At 46.5% G+C, this 15,505-nt stretch overlaps 1 long non-coding RNA gene and 2 other non-coding genes across 7 annotated transcripts; all 3 read right to left on the reverse strand.

Annotated features, from left to right (window-relative positions):
- Nucleotides 1-2,764: 2,764 nt before the first annotated feature.
- Nucleotides 2,765-8,775, reverse strand: LOC107512587. Of its 5 annotated transcripts, none has more exons than XR_004953611.1 (8): nucleotides 8,350-8,775; nucleotides 7,820-7,988; nucleotides 7,232-7,271; nucleotides 6,974-7,128; nucleotides 5,244-6,483; nucleotides 4,853-4,925; nucleotides 3,202-3,450; nucleotides 2,765-3,115 (listed from the first exon to the last, which is right to left on the reverse strand). It is a non-coding gene; the product is annotated as an uncharacterized LOC107512587 (long non-coding RNA). The 5 variants fall into 5 exon arrangements; XR_004953608.1 differs by having other exon boundaries at nucleotides 7,232-7,307; nucleotides 8,350-8,774; XR_001597324.2 differs by having other exon boundaries at nucleotides 6,399-6,483; nucleotides 7,232-7,307; nucleotides 8,350-8,770.
- On the reverse strand, nucleotides 4,053-4,186 carry LOC118610164. The gene has a single exon (XR_004953819.1). It is a non-coding gene; the product is annotated as a small nucleolar RNA SNORA71 (small nucleolar RNA).
- LOC118610167 lies at nucleotides 5,705-5,836 on the reverse strand. Its single transcript, XR_004953822.1, has one exon. It is a non-coding gene; the product is annotated as a small nucleolar RNA SNORA71 (small nucleolar RNA).
- Nucleotides 8,776-15,505: the final 6,730 nt, after the last annotated feature.

The following is a 15,505-nucleotide window of genomic DNA, read 5'->3' on the forward strand; positions in this document are numbered from 1 at the left end:
TGAGGTTCTAGGAGGCAAAAGAATGTGCACCAGGCCCTACAGCAATTAAGGGACAACATCAGAATTCAACAGGCTGTTAATGACTTCACTAGGCTGCTTCCCAGTGCAGGAGTTAGGTATCCTGGTGATAAGGCAGTTGTAGTCACTGGGGCCGAGGGACCTTGGTGAGCTATTCCTGGCGTACACTATCAAGGCCACTTCTGGCTTCATTCCTCATCCTTGAGTACTGACTGTACTCTTTGCATGTGTCAGTCACTATGCTGGTGAATAACACCCTCTAGTAATGGCACAATAGTGGTGAATGTAAGGTCTCTTATAAAGAAAACGAAGACAGGAATTTTTATCACATGGCCATGCCTTATAAAAAATTCAGGGAAAACTGAATCCCTAGGCCTCGTGGCAAGTCTGAGTGCTGCTCACAGCCAGGCCTTGTAGAGCATGAACGTGGTTTGAAAATTGGAGTATCACTCCACCCCTATAACGAGTTCTAGAATTGGTTCTCTTGCCTGCAACAGAAGCTCAATGCTCGGCACCCCTGGACTCTGCTGTTAAAGGGACTCAGTTCTTGTCTCTTCCTGTTTGTTCCTGCAACCAATTACCCAGACTCTTGACACACTCAGAAATCCCCAGGAGGAAAACTGCCTGGCTTGGTTATCACTGCCCTTGGTTCTAGGTGAAGGTCATGGGATAGGCCTGTCCTTGGGTGACTGTATTTCCCTGGCCCATTGAGCTGTGGGTGGGAGGGGAGGAAAGGCGAGGTGCTACAAAGCTGACAGGGTTAGAACCTGACCTTCAAGACATGCACAGCCTGGTCTGACTGGCTGATGCCACCCAACTTGACTGAGCTGCCACCCTTACCACATGGCAGACATTTATAATCAGGTGCAGCACTGCAATGGCCTCAGAGGCCTCTTGCCCACCCGCCCAGTTCCCTGGACCTGCCATCCCAAAGTTTCCTATCATCCTGGGTCCACGCTGTGATGGAGGTGCACAGGCTGCAGTGAACACCCAGAAGTGAGGGGTCAGATCACACCTCCCAGGTGAGGCATTCCTTGTCAATTCAGCTTAAAGTGCCACTCCCCATGCCGGCCCCCAGACTTCCTGTCTTGTTTTCCAGGTTTTCTTTTTTTTTCCCTTGGCCCTTCTCTAGCACATAACATGTTTTAGTATTTTGTTTATGGTAAAACGGATGTACCATAAGGGCAGGGATTTGCTCCTTTGTCTTGTTAACCGGTTCCTAGAATTGTGCCTGCACATAACTGAGACTGGGTGTAAATGAAAGGAGGGGCAGGGAAACAAATCTGGGTGGAGGTCTAGCCTGGTGACTGCTTCCTGAAGGAAGTGACACAAGCTGAGTCTGGCAAGCATCTGAAATGCAGGAGGCATTCCAGGCACATAGGCCAGGAAAAGGAGAGCATGTTCGGAAACCTGCAGTAGAGTGGCTGGGGTGGAGGCTGTGCGGGTGGGCAGGGAGTCTGTAGTGGTTGTGGGGCGTGATATGTGAAATAAAGGTGGACAGGGAGACATGGACAGTGAGCAGGGCCCTGCATGTCTCCCCTGGAGAATGGGAAGTCTGTGCTGGGGCTGAGGGTCCCGTGCGACAAGGGTGGCAGAGTGCAAGGGAGAGCTATAGGACTGAGGTAGGCAGCCAAGAAAACCCTGAGAGAATAAACAGAATAAAGGGGAGGCGGAGGGAGTGCAGACGCTGCTACCAAAAGCTGACCGGAAGCTGCTCTGCAGTGAGAGGACGGTCAGTGTTAAAGAAAGAGGTCTGCAAATGCCAAGGCAACAACTAACAGTAAAACTTCACTGAAAAGGAAGGAACTCTGGCCAAGTTGGGGGAAACGTGGTCATTTTTCACTAGGAGAGGCTACGGTTGGCTGAAACTGAGGCAGAGAGGAGTTAGGGCAGATGGGGCATCTTAGAGAGCATAAATGGTCCCTGGGTAGGAATTAAGGAGAGAGGCAGGTCAGAAAGAAAGACCTCTGCCGGAACTGGGAAGGAGAGAGACCCTCCAGCCCCCCAGGATGCCTCCTGCTGACGGAGGTCATCAAGGTGCTAAATTTATGAAGGCAGGCCTGACCACCTGGTCTCCACCTCAGCCTAGTCAAGAGGATTTCAATTTCAGTGGAAGGAATGGACAATTAACTCCTCCCTTTCCACCATGGCCTCTGTGTGGATGATACCTGACAAATGAAGACAGGGTAACAGGAACCCACAGGGTGATAAATGCATGCTTGGCATATAGCTGCCATTACTATTCCTGAACACATTTGCTACCTCGTGGTAACACTAACCCCAACACTTGGTCTTTGCCCACCACGTCTTCAGAGTTCTCCCAAGGGCTCCTTGCATACCCCGCCCCCATCCCTGCTCAAAACCAACTCCCTAAATTCACCAGGTGTAATTTCACCCCCAGAGCACAGGACACTCCTGCCTTCCTTGAGGATGCAGCCCTTGACCTACTCTCCATATCTACCCATTATCATCCTTTCCAAAGCCTTGGCTCAAATGATTCTAACAGTCTTCCTCTATCCCAAACCTGAGCCATCCAGAAGCACTTGGGACTGTTCAACCTGAGTCCAAATTCTTCACCCCATCTCCAATCTTCTAGGTCAGGCCTTAGAGTTTGCCAAGTGGAAAGACTCAATGACTGAAAGCTGGAAGATCTGCCCCTGCGACCCACTTTCTCTATACCCTGCCCCACTGGCACATGGAGGGATTCATTTTAAAAAAGAAGAAAAGAAAAACAAAAACCAAGCAGTAGGGCAGTTTCAAGATTTATTGAGGTAGGTGAGAGGAAAACAATGCGCAGCACAGGAAACTCAAACAAAACTCTGGGTCCTAAAAAGTTATACCAAGAGTAGGCAGGGAGACGTAGGGGACACTGGGTGACCTGCCCGGATGGAAGGAAACTGGCAGTCCTGGTCCGCACGCTCTGTGACACCTGCTGGGAAGGGGCAGAGCCAGCTGAAGGTCCCCAACTCTGAATACGGTCCCCCAGCGCTTTCCCTCTGCTCACTCAGAGGGAAAAGTCCTTTCTTTTCGTGCAAAGGTAACAGGGATAAGAAGGTCTGGCGATGCGTCAGGTGGCAGCAGCGCTCCTCACTCTCACCTAAAGGAGAAGGTCACATGAGGCCGGCAGCTTGGAGTTTCCACATCAGATACGGAGGCTGACTTAACCCCTTGGCGTTGACTCACCACGAGGAGGCCCCTGCAGGGGAGCTGTGACTCAGGTCACCATCTTGATAGGGCCAGAGCCTCCATCCCCTTGGGGCTTCTTCCAACTATCTCCAGATCCAAGACAGCACCCCTAGAGTGATGAAACCACAGAGCAGGAAGTCACAGGTGTTTGGTTTCCGATGTCATCTCATCTTCCTTCAAGCCGGTATCAGTGAGAATGCCCCTACTTAATCACGAATGAGCTGCCAGGTTTTTTTCCACACCAAACTTGGTTAAAAAAAAAAAAAAGTCAATGCTCCCAGAAGAGAGTTAAAATGAACACTGTCTTAAAAAAAAATTTTCAGGGCAACAGAGCAGATGTAATTGGCAGAGAGACAGAGAGCTTGTCCCCAGGGGCTTCTCCCACTGAGGCTCGCTGCATGGCAGTAGCAGCGAAGGTCACCACCCCAGCAGCCATTCCCTCCACGCTGTCATTACTTGCCTGCACATCTGTCGCCCCAGGTGCTTGTGCTTACCCCAGCCTCAAAGTTGTCCTCGTGTGGCTCCCTTCCCTGGACTACCTTCCTAGTGCTCACTATATCCCACTCTTTCAAAGACCTGCCCAGGTCTACCATCTCCAAAGAGCAGCTTCCCTTTGGAAATCTAATGGCAATCACTACAAGCACCCAACACTGTGCTTATTCATTATGTATAATTCACCCTGGCTCCTAACAACCCTGAAGTGTCTAAACCTTGACACAGACATAGCCTGGTTCTGACAACAGGAGGCCATGCTGACAAAGGCCAAGCTAAAAGGCCTCCTGCCACTGACCCTCACACAGCAGCCTACAATGCCTCAAAATGCAAAGCATTGGCTATAGAAGCAGGAGTGTATGAAAGCGTCAGCATTTGAAAGGGACAAGTATAGACCCTCCAAACACGGGAAACTGCTTTCAGTAATTCCTCTCCCTGCATTATCAACGACCAGGGCACAGATAGCCCGTGATCACTTTTCAATGCAGGTGCATAGGAGGGCAGAGAGAGACCCAGGAAGAGAAGGTGTCAAAGCCCTGTGGAACAAGTGGAGTCTGGAAAAACAAACCAGCCAAGCACAAGACCCCAGGAGTGGCCATTCTTTCCTGCGAAAGCCCCACAAAACCTCCCTTGTGCCAAGGGAAATCAAAGAGAAGTTGCCTCGGGCGAAACCACTGGGAAAATATCCGGGTTGGAAATGCTAGAAATCATGTGTTCTTAAGCACCACAAAAGTCACCTCTACCACAGCTTTGTTTTTCAAATGAAGAAAATACATGTCTGAGTAGGTCACTGGCTGAGAGAGCAGCACAAAGGGTTCAAACCCAGGGACAGGAATATCTTATGCCTAGGTGCACCCGTTTTCCATTACATGCTTCTGCTGCCAAAGAGAGAGGACAGATACCCCAGAGAGCTCTCATTACCCAAGCGGGACTCTGGAGGCCCCAGCCTGCAGCAGCTGCTAAAGACATGTGAAGAGCCGGATGTGATCTAGGCTGCCTGGGGCTGGGGTGGTGAGCGGACCTGGGGACTCATGCATGCTACCTTCAACTCACCTCTCAGCTCCCTTACATTTTCACCCAAAGCCCCTGGGGATCCACAAATGAGTGTACTGGATACCAGGAACCAATGCTCCATAAAATAAACTAGAGATCTTACCTCAAGGACACTGGGGTCTGGAATGTTCCTGACATGACAACTCCTGTGATGCCTCCGTACACAGTGAACTCATCTGCAACAGACAAGAAGCCACAAAGGAGCACCCAATTTGTCTTTGCCCACATCAGGGCATGGTAGGCATCAGGAAAGAGCTTAGTTAGCAGCAGAAAGGATTTTGCACATCCACCTGTACCGGGTCTCAATCTCTCTGCCTCCTACTTTCGGACTGTTTCTTATCCCCATTTTCTCCTCCAAAAAGCAGGAATACCAGGGCCTTTTTTTTTTTTTTTTTTTTTTTTTTTTTTTTTTTTTTAATTTAAGGATCACACAGTCCCTGTCTCTTGGAGCCTAAGAACTCCATCACTTTCTTTCAGGGGTGTCTTCCCTTTACCTCTCCTGCCTGGGCCAGGTTGGAGGAACTTTTACAGGCTTAGAAGCAACTTCTGGGTCTTTTTGCTCAGAAAGCTCTCAGAGAGGGCTTTTCAGATACTGCTTACAGATACTAAGCAGTCTGTCAATGTTCGCTGTCATTATTTCCTGAAAAGACAGAAGACTTCCTCATGAAAAGTACAGTAGTTAACTCTAAAGAGACAGAAAATGGTCTACGGCAGAGTGGCCAAGACTGATTAAAGTGTAATCAGTGATAGGCTGAAAAGAATGCCAAGGCCAGGTTTATGGGAGGTACCATGGCTGACCCACAGCAACTGTGCTGGGCATCAAGGGGGAACTTAAGCAACACACATAGCCTGGTTCCCAACAGTAGGGGCAGGAAGTGAAAACCTCAACGATGACTCTAATGCACGTACAGCAGCCCCCAAGGCCTGGATTCCAAAGGTGTGTGCAAAGAGAAACTGTGGGAAAACTCCCAGAACTGGAAGGGGAGGGTGTGGACCCTCCAAACATGAGACAACCCTTTCCACATGTCCTCTGACTGTACTACCAATGAACAGGACATGCACAGTCTGATCACTTCTGAATACAGGGTAGAAAAGGACAGAGGGCTTGCTAAAAAAGGGGGCCAATAGCGGAGGCTGGAGCAGTCAGCCCAATTGAGCAAAAAGACCCAGAAGTTGCTTCTAAGCCTATAAAAATTCCTCCATCCTGGCCCAGGCAGGAGACATAAAGGGAAGAAATCCATGAAAGGAAAGTGATGGAGTTCTTAGGCTCCAAGAGATAGGGACTATGTGATCCTTTAAAAAAAAAAAAAAAAAATGACCCTGGTATTCCTTGTTTATGGAGGAGAAAATGGGGATAAGAAACAGTCCAAAACTAGGAGACAGAGAGATTAAGACCTGGGGACAAGTGGATATGTCAAAATCCTTTCTGCTGACAACATAAAATTTGAAGAGGGGCTCCCAGAGGGCTCTCAGAACCAAACACATAAAGGGGAACCAGGTGTGTTCTCAGAAGTCCCAGAGAGGGTAAAACTGGGGGCCAGGACAAAGCCACCTTATCTCTCCTTTATCTATATCCCAGAGTACATCACACCCAAGGATTCTGCGTGCACCTTATGGCATGCAAAGCCCCAGATCCTCAGAGAACAGACCTCGTCTTGAGAGCACCCTGGTCCAGCCACTTCCTGACAGGTTGGAGACAACACTCAAGGGCCCCTCTGCACTGAGCTGCCTCCTCTGCAATAAATGAGAAGCCCTGAATGAGCAACTTAGATGTCACCTGATCACAACATGTCCTGGCAAGCACATGCAGAGTATCTGGCACAGCGGCTAGTAGTTTCACAAATGTGGGCTGTTGTTCCTAATCCACAAGGCACACCACTTTCTTATGAACTGGAAAGAACTTTACAGCTCCACATGGGACAACAGATGTGGCAGAGAGGGCTTTTCAGATCATCTTCTGTGCAAACTCTGATGACATTGTAGAGGCTCTGGAAGCTGGATCTTAAATAGGATGTGGAATCCAGAACAGGTTTGGGAGTGTGTGGCACCAGACAGGCAATGCCTGGCATAAATGGGGAGGGAAGCAGGGCAGGAGCACCTGAGGCTGCATGTGGAAAATCCTCCCCTGGTGGACTGGGCTCCATCTCATGCTAAGGGGCCGCCAATGAATAACGGCCAATAGAAAGAACAATTCCAAGAAGAGAAAACACAGAAGTGCCCTCACCTCTTCTGGCTGGCTGGCTCACAAGCAGTCTTGCCCTGATCATCCACACGTGATGGGCCATGCCACCTTACAAGGATTCATCTCCACTCCCCTTGGCTCCTTTTGTGCATTTGATCCACAGCTTCTGAACACTGAGCACCTGCCAGGCACTGAGGCTAAAGAGAAGCAAGACTCAGACACTGACATCAAGATCTGAGCAGAGAGAAGCAAAAAGACAAGAAAACCAATGATTCCACAAAGTATGGTTAATACTCTCACCTCAAGTCACATCACACCAGGAACCCTGCATGCTGAGGACCTGGACAAGAGAGAGAAGGGAGGCAGAAATGGCTTCCTGGAGGGAAGCCCTTGGTGAGAAATAATCTAATAATTGGCCTTGCAACCAGCCCATAGCTCCTTGAGACACAGCCCAAGCTTTATCCTCTTTTTTAAAAAGTCTCACAGAAATCAGCTCATGTTATCCACCTAGGAAGGGCAAAGCTCCCCAGCCAAGGTCAGGAGCCTGAGCACTATTATCACTTCATGTAAAGGCTCCATCTCCCCTTATCAAGAGAGTCCACAGAATGACCAACTTTTGGTAAAAATGCCTCAATTGTTCATTCCTCCCACATATATGTACTGAGTATCTACTATATGCCCAGCACTGTAGGTTCAAAAATAAAATAAAATAAAACACAGACGAGGCCACTGTCTTCCCAGAGCTCTTGTAGTTCCCCTACCTGAAGCAAAGTGAAGACAAGAGAATGAAGCAACCCAGAATTATACACTAAGGAGGAGCCTGAGTCAGGATCTGAACTCAGGCCATAAGCCCCCAAGTTCAAAGTCATCAGGAGCAGCAGCACTCACCCAGGGGACCTGCCTCAGCCCCTGGACATAGTGTGGGGAGCATTCAACAGTGCAGATCAGGGTCCTGCAGGAGAGGAGGGGGCGGGCACCCGGCTGGTACAGAGCCCGCAAGCAAAGCCTTCTGGGGGAGAGTTGTCATCTGTCTCCAAGAGCCACGAAGTCACAAGGCCTAGGCAGGGAAAAGCATGGGGAAGCGGCTTTAGTGCAGAACAGGGCGTGGGATCCAGATTCTGGGGCCCTGGGGGCGTCCATGAATTTAAATCTCAGCCAAACGGTCTGTAAAATGGAGGCTTTACACTTTCCTTTAAAGGTTATTGAGAGGAAACGACTAAACGGTCATAAGGACACTTTATAGGCAACCGAACAGTGGCCTTAGGGATTAAATGCTGAGTGTCAGAGGTGGTGGTGGGGACAGTGAAAATCTCAAGTCCTTAAGCCTGGGGCCCACGGGTCGCCGGACCCCGTTTCTGGCCGTGAGCTGGCTCAAGGATACCCCCCCGGGGGGGTGCGGTTGGGGATTGGACGCCCACCTCTGTTCGCTCCGAAGCAGCGTCGGCCGTTGACATCGCTGACCTGGGGGTCCTTTCTCAGACACGAACCCGGAGGGGTCCTCACCCGGCGGAGGGGGCGGTCCCGCAACAGGGAATCGGGCCAGGACTCGGGAGCTGACCTCCGGCCTGATCTTCCTGCCCCCTCCGAACCTCAGTTTCTCCTCTTGTCGGGGACAGGTGGACGCAGCACCAGCCTTGGAGGCCGCCGCGGGTACCAGGGCGGCGTGGCCCGGCAGCGACTGACCCGGGGCGCCAGGGCTGGCAACGGCGGGGTCACAGTGGGGGACGGCGCGAGAAGTCGCGGGATGGTTCAGGGGCACTCCCTCGGAGACACAAGCCGGGGATACGCCTTCCACCTGCTTAGGGTCGGCGGAAAAGCACCGGGAACACGGGCTGCAGCTAGAGCGGCGTCTCGCCAGGCCGAACGCGCGCCAGCGGTCCCTTAGTGCCTCCTAGTGGATTGGAGCTGAAATTCTGACAAGCAAGTATCCAAGCTTCCCTCCATTCTTTCATCGATCCATCCGTCCATCCATCCATCCATCCATCCATCCATCCATCCATCCATCCATCCATCCATCCATTTATCTAGAAAACATTTATGGAACACCAGCTTTCTCACCCATTCATCCATCCATCCACCCACCCATCCAAACATTCATCTTTTCATCAATCTGTTCATCTCGACTTCCATCCATCCAGAAAATTGAGCAGCTACTTCATATCACGGATAGGGCCAAGAGTTGGAAATATAACAAGAAAGAAAGATATGGTCCCTGACTTTGTCAGTTATAGTCTACAGGGGATAATAAACAAATGAGCCAGCATATGTAATAATTTAAAAACATGACAAGTGCTACAAAAAAGGGGGGCACTGATGTAAAAATCAATGAAATAACAGAGCAGAAACTAAAATGGCAGAAAATGAGCATAACTATATTTAGAGCAATGCAGGCAAAAAAATTTTTGTGATAAGAAAGGAGATGTAGTATGGTCAGATCTGAGAGTAAAATATTAGAGAACAATATATTTGACTTTTTGCTCATAACATTTAAAATTTAGGCAAAATAAACACATTTCTAGAAAATACTTAACAATGTTACCTTAAATAAAAATAGAAAGCTTGAATCATTTAAAAACACTTTAAAGAATGGAATCAGTTAACAATCTTTCCACAAAAAAAAAAAAAACATCATACCGAGGTGTCTTTATAGGTAAGTTCTACAAAGATTTTCAGCCATATACAGTCTCCCAGAAAAGAAAAAGAAGAAGAAGAAGAAGAAGAAGAAGAAGAAGAAGAAGAAGAAGAAGAAGAAGAAGAAGAAGAAGGGAAGGGCGGGGAGGGGGGGAGGAGAGGGGTGGGGAGGGGTGGGGAGAGGGGAGGAGGAGGGAGAAGAATGAGGATTTTTGAAATCCCCTTCAGAATGGTAGAACATAGGGTCACTTTGCTGTACCAGAGAAGATGTGCTAGGAAGACATGTTCATCCAAGCATCCCCAATATCTGTTTCTCAACCAGAGACTGTCACGTGAATGGCACTTCCAGGAGTTGGGATTGCATGACCTACACAACCTGTAAAACCTGACTATCCTCAGTTTTGGATGATAGATGGAGATGTGCTTCAGAGTAAACCCAGCATATCTTCCCTCACTGTATTCAAGAAACAGAGTGAATGTGAAGCGAAGTCCGCACATGGAAAGAGATGTATATGTAGGACAGGCAGTCCTGGTGGAATTTCAGACTCTGGTGTTTATTTTCTTGGAGGCCTAGGTCCACCTCTGCCCTTCCCTTGTTTGATTACATAAGCTTTCAATAATTTATTTTTTAGCACAAATTAGGTTTCAGTCACCAACACTCCTGGCTAAAAGCCAAGTCTTTTCCTTAACTTATTCCAAATGGCCAGTTATTAAGGTAGTCCATGGAGAATCTGTTGTATGAGGCGCTATATGCATTTTGCTTATCCAAGTCCACTTTCTCATCTACAACACTGGCCTATCTAACTGGGGATTCCAGAACACAAGGCACGTTGAGCCCTTGGAAGAAATGTGTTGTGGTAAGCTTTGCTCTTGACATTCAGACAACAGCCCATTCTCAGTGGCTTGCCCTTATTTGTTAGTGAGCCAATGTGTCTACTGAAGTTAAAAACAAAACAAAACTGCAGTACATTCTCATCAAGCACCAGGAACAATGTGTGTTTCGAGTGGGTCTTTTACAAAGAAGTGCTGTGTTGGGGGCCTACCCGGGCAGGAGTAGTATGGTGGTTCAGCCTGCCTTGACCATGGCAGTGACCATGGCTCCCTCAGTAGTGGACATGGCGGCTTGAGGAAGCTGTAGGGAGAGGAGGAACCACCAGCCATTTGGTGCCATTAGCCATCGGGACAGAAAAGTAGCAGCAAAAAGCAGGCAGGGTCACTGCTGAGTCACTCATTCATACAGTCATTCATTCATTCAATACATGGTAATTGAGCACTGCCATTCCATGTGGCACTGTGCTAGTGAGTGTACCCAACAAATGTCAACCACAGCTTGATTATGCAGAAAATTGAAAAAGGTAAAGGAAATTACTACCCAGTGATTCCCAAAACAACTGTTTAGTTAACATATTTTCCTCATAAAGACACTTGAAAAGCTATACTACTTTTCTAACAACTCCTGTTTTTGTTGTTTTTTGGTTTAATGACTGGGATGTAAAGGAATGAACGAGAGAAATTCACAGTGTCTGCCTCCTTCTATAGTCTAAGAGAATAATCCACTGATATCACATAAGATTTGTCCCATAAACGAAAACATTACTTTATATTGGGAAGTCTAGTAGTGTATGACAGTAGGAAGTCAAAAGTGTGGTAAATATCATGGTTTGGAGGGAGACAGGTACAATGAGTTGAATAGTGTCCCTCCAAAATATATGTTGAAGTCCTAACACCTGGTACCTAGGAATGTGACCTTATTTGAAAATAGTCTTCGCAGATGACATTAAGATGTAAATTTAGACGAGGTCATGTTGCAGTAGGGAGGACCCTCCATCAGTTACGACTGGTGTCTTTATAAGTGAGGAGAAAAACACTTAAAGGAAAAGGTTGTGTGACAAAGGAGGCAGAGACTGGGGTGATGCACCTGCAAGCCAAGGGATGCCAAGTGTGGCCGGCCACCATGGGAAGCTGGAAGAAGCAAGAAAGGCTTCTACCCAGAGCTTCAGAGGGAGCATGGTCCAGCTGACATGCTGACTTCAGGCTTCTAAGCTCCAGTATAATGAGAGGATCAATTTGTAATTTTAAGCCATCGAGTTTGTGGTACTTTATGGCAACCCTAGGAAACTGATACAAGAGACATATTTAAATTTTTTGACTGCCACATTTCAGCTATATTAGCAAGCTACTTAATCTTTCTGAACCTAGTTTTTTCAACTTTAAAATAGACAAAATATGTAAAATGGTGCAGCTGCTGTGGAAAATAGTATGGCGGTGGATCAAAAAATTAAAAATAGAATTACCATGTGATCCGACAATCCTACTTCTGGGTATATTCTCGAAAAGTTGGAAGCTGGGCCTTAAAGAGATATTTGTCCACCCATGTTCAAAGCAGCACTATTCATAATAGCCAAAAGGTGGAAGCAACTCAAGTATCTATCAATGGGTGAATGGATAAACAAAATGTGGTATACACACAAATTGGAGTATTGTTCAGCCTTTAAAAGGAAGAAAATTCTTATGTATACTACAACACGAAAGAACCCTAATGACAGTATGTGAAACAAGCCAGTTACAAAAAGACAAATGTGCTGTGATTTCACTTATAAGCGGTTCCAAGAGTAGACAAATTCAGAGAAAGAAAGTAGAATGGTGGTTGCTAGGGGCCGAAGGAAGGGAAGCATGGGGAGTTGTCTAAAGGGTACAGGGTTTCAGTTTTGCAAGATGAAAAGAGTTCTGGAGATTGGTTGCACAACAGTGTAAATGTATTGGACATTGAACTGAATATTCAAAGATGGTTAAGATGGTAAGTTTTATGTGTATTTTATTACAATTAACTTTTTTAATAGGTAAAATAATACATTGAAAATAATACAGTGTCATAAGTGATTTTTTAATGGTTATCAGTTTATAGTAAGCTAGTTTAATAAATTTTAGTTATCATCATTTTATAAAAATTAATATTCATTCATAACTTTAAAAAATCTTAGAATTCTAAAAATAGAATATACCCTGTAAACCATCAGTCGATATCATATATAAAGGTAAAATCATAGAAACAGTCTCCTATTTTTATCCTGGAATTCCAAGATAAATAGCTGGGGATGTCTGATGTCCTTGGTCAGGAAAATCCAATGTCTTAGAAGCGAAGAACTAATGTGGTCAGCTGGTATGGTGAAAGATAATGAGCCAAAGTCACATATCGTTGTTCTGAAATGCCCATGTATTTAGACAAAAAAGTTCACAATTTTTAAGTCACAAATGTCTCAGTTGTTTAGTTAACAAAGGAGATCCAAAGTTGTTGTTCAGGGAAGCCTGAGTTGATCATTCAGATTCATTAGTCAAGAAGGTTGTTTCAAGGATCATCCACCATGGGTAGAAAAAAGTCCAATGTCATTGCTGAGGTTATCAGTCTTTAGCTGGGATTCTGGTTCCCCAGGTTCCAGTGCTGCCAGTTTCTGAAGGGAGAGGGCCATCCCTTCTCATGCCTGTCCCCATGGCAGAGGCCTGAGCCATTTCTACCTCCATTGAGTCCCCATTGATCTTCTCTCCATAACCAATGGCCTTCAGCCCAGAACAATAATGAACCAGAAGCAAAACTGGTAATAGAGAGGCCGTAGGGGTCAGAGGCTGTAGGCGTCCCAGGGAGAGGGAGGTACTGAGACCTAGGTGGGAGCTGACTCTGATAGGAAAATCTTTTACATCATCTCAGTCTGTCAGAGCAGGCAGCATGGGTGTGGAGCTGCTGGAGACTCCAATATAGGTCAAGACCCAGGCCATGAGGCAGCTCAGGAAAGAGCCTGTCCTGCCTGAGAGGGCCCAGGGGGCTGGACTGGTCAGGGCTTCCATCAGGCATCAGTTTCAACCTGGAGGAACCCAAGTCTATTCCTTCCGAAAGATATAGTAACAGAGGAGCAGGAAGAAGCCAAGGAGGATGACGGTCAGGTACAGCATGATCATCAGCATGGTGCTCATTCTTAGGGCAGGGACAGGGCCTGGAGCTTCTGCAAGCTTCACAAGGTCAGTTGCTAACTTCTGTCCTAGACCCTGGGTCTAACCTAGGCTCCTTGGAATAATCTATCCAGCCAGCTGTTCCTCCTCCCCAAAGGAAGGGGCTCCAGGCCACAGGGATCTCTCAGCCACTATGAGGTCACAAATTCTACATTGATGGAGCGTTGTCCTCCTAGCTACAGCCCGATGTTTTATTAATGTGACTGGTTTGTTGAAAACAGTACTCCTGGTATATAATCATAATTATTGTTTCTTGCCTGTCCCTTTAGACTTGCTAAGTGGAAGTATATTTTCGCTGTCCTTAGAAAAATATCAGGCAGGCCTCATAGCTTTTCTGATCGTTCTCAGGTAATAAGTCTCATAAACACTAAAAATGAGGAACATAGTTTCCATTCAATTATTTTAAATGTCTAGTCTAATGTATTAATTGCATTTTCAATGATCATTTATAAGTAGAACTTCTTTCTGCCAGCTTGGACCAAGCATCTGCTGAAAGGGGGTGGGAGTCTTCTCTCTTATCCAAATTACCAGGTTACTGTTCACTTTCCCACTTCCAATACCTCTAGGATTCAAACAGAGAATAAGGTGGAGGCGGGAAAACCTCTCTCGGTTGGGTGTGTATTTAATGCTGAGACTCTCTCCCTCCTCTCTCTCTCTCCCTCCCCACCTTCACCCCCACCCCGCCTCTATTTCAGGGCTTTTTGTGAGTTTTTGTGAGGCCTCCTGCATGGTACCTTTTGTCTGAGCCCCTAGTGATATGAACAGGCCACTTCTTGGGGCTCTCTCACTCAGGTCTTTTCTTGGACAGGACCTCTTGGATAGCAGGCACACATTCCTACCACTGAGTCCAAACCTTTGTCCAAGGAGTGGGTTGGGCACTGTTCACTTATTGCAATATTGTGATTTATATAAGAAATATGTATTTGGTCATTCAGATGACCAACATTATATTTCTCATATATAAATGGTCTTTCACCAAGTCTCCTTACTTACATCTTTGGAATTTCCTAAGTGTTGAGAGAGATAAAAGTGTTCTTTTTTTTATGTAAATGAGGTGACTTTTAGAAGCACCTAAGGTTGGGTGCTGTTTGCCAAGAGAATCAATCATGTGATTCCAGGGGTTGAGCTGTTAATCCCAACCCCGACCTCTGACCTCTGGGGAGGAGAAATGGGCTGAAGATTGAATCAATTACCAACTGCCAAATGATTTAATCAGTTATGCATATGTAAAGAAGTCTCTATAAAAACCCTAGAGGACACGGTTAGGGGAGCTTGCTCTCAGGATGCCCCAGGTTCAAGGATAAGAGGCGTGGAAGGTACATATTCTCAGCCTCCTGCTTGTTGCTTCTCTCTTTTGGCTCCAAAGGACTGATCAAAACCAGATGGCCTTAGATGTTCACTGATGAACGCAGCAGCCACGTGTTTCTACAAAACACCGGAATGTAGTCAGTACGACTTACTGTGCGCTGCCGGTGTACAACGTGCACTGGGTTCCAAAGACTTTGTGCGAAGAATAAGAATAGTAAATATCTCATGATTCATTTCAAAATATTGACTATATGCTGAAATGATATTTTGGTTATCTTGGGTTAAATAAAATACATTATTAAGGTTAAATTTATTCTTCTACCTTTTTACACAGTCTCTAAAAAATTTTAAATTACATATGTGGCTGGCATTATATTTCTACTGGATAGAGCTGCCTTACACATTTCAAACACAGAACACTCTCTCTCTGCTTCATAAATAATCCCCCAGTGTCCTCACAGTGACAGAAGCTCTCAACTTTCTCAGACATACTAAAGTATAACAACTGCCATGCCTTGACCATTTGTTCTATGCTCTACTCTTGATATGAATTATTCATTTAATTCTCATGGCAAGACTCTGTCTCAGCCCATTTTTCAGAAAAGAAAAACTAAAGCTGAGCAGAAAAGTTAG

Source organism: Rousettus aegyptiacus, unplaced genomic scaffold (assembly GCF_014176215.1).
Source record: "Rousettus aegyptiacus isolate mRouAeg1 unplaced genomic scaffold, mRouAeg1.p scaffold_m13_p_12, whole genome shotgun sequence".
Lineage (NCBI taxonomy): Eukaryota > Metazoa > Chordata > Mammalia > Chiroptera > Pteropodidae > Rousettus > Rousettus aegyptiacus.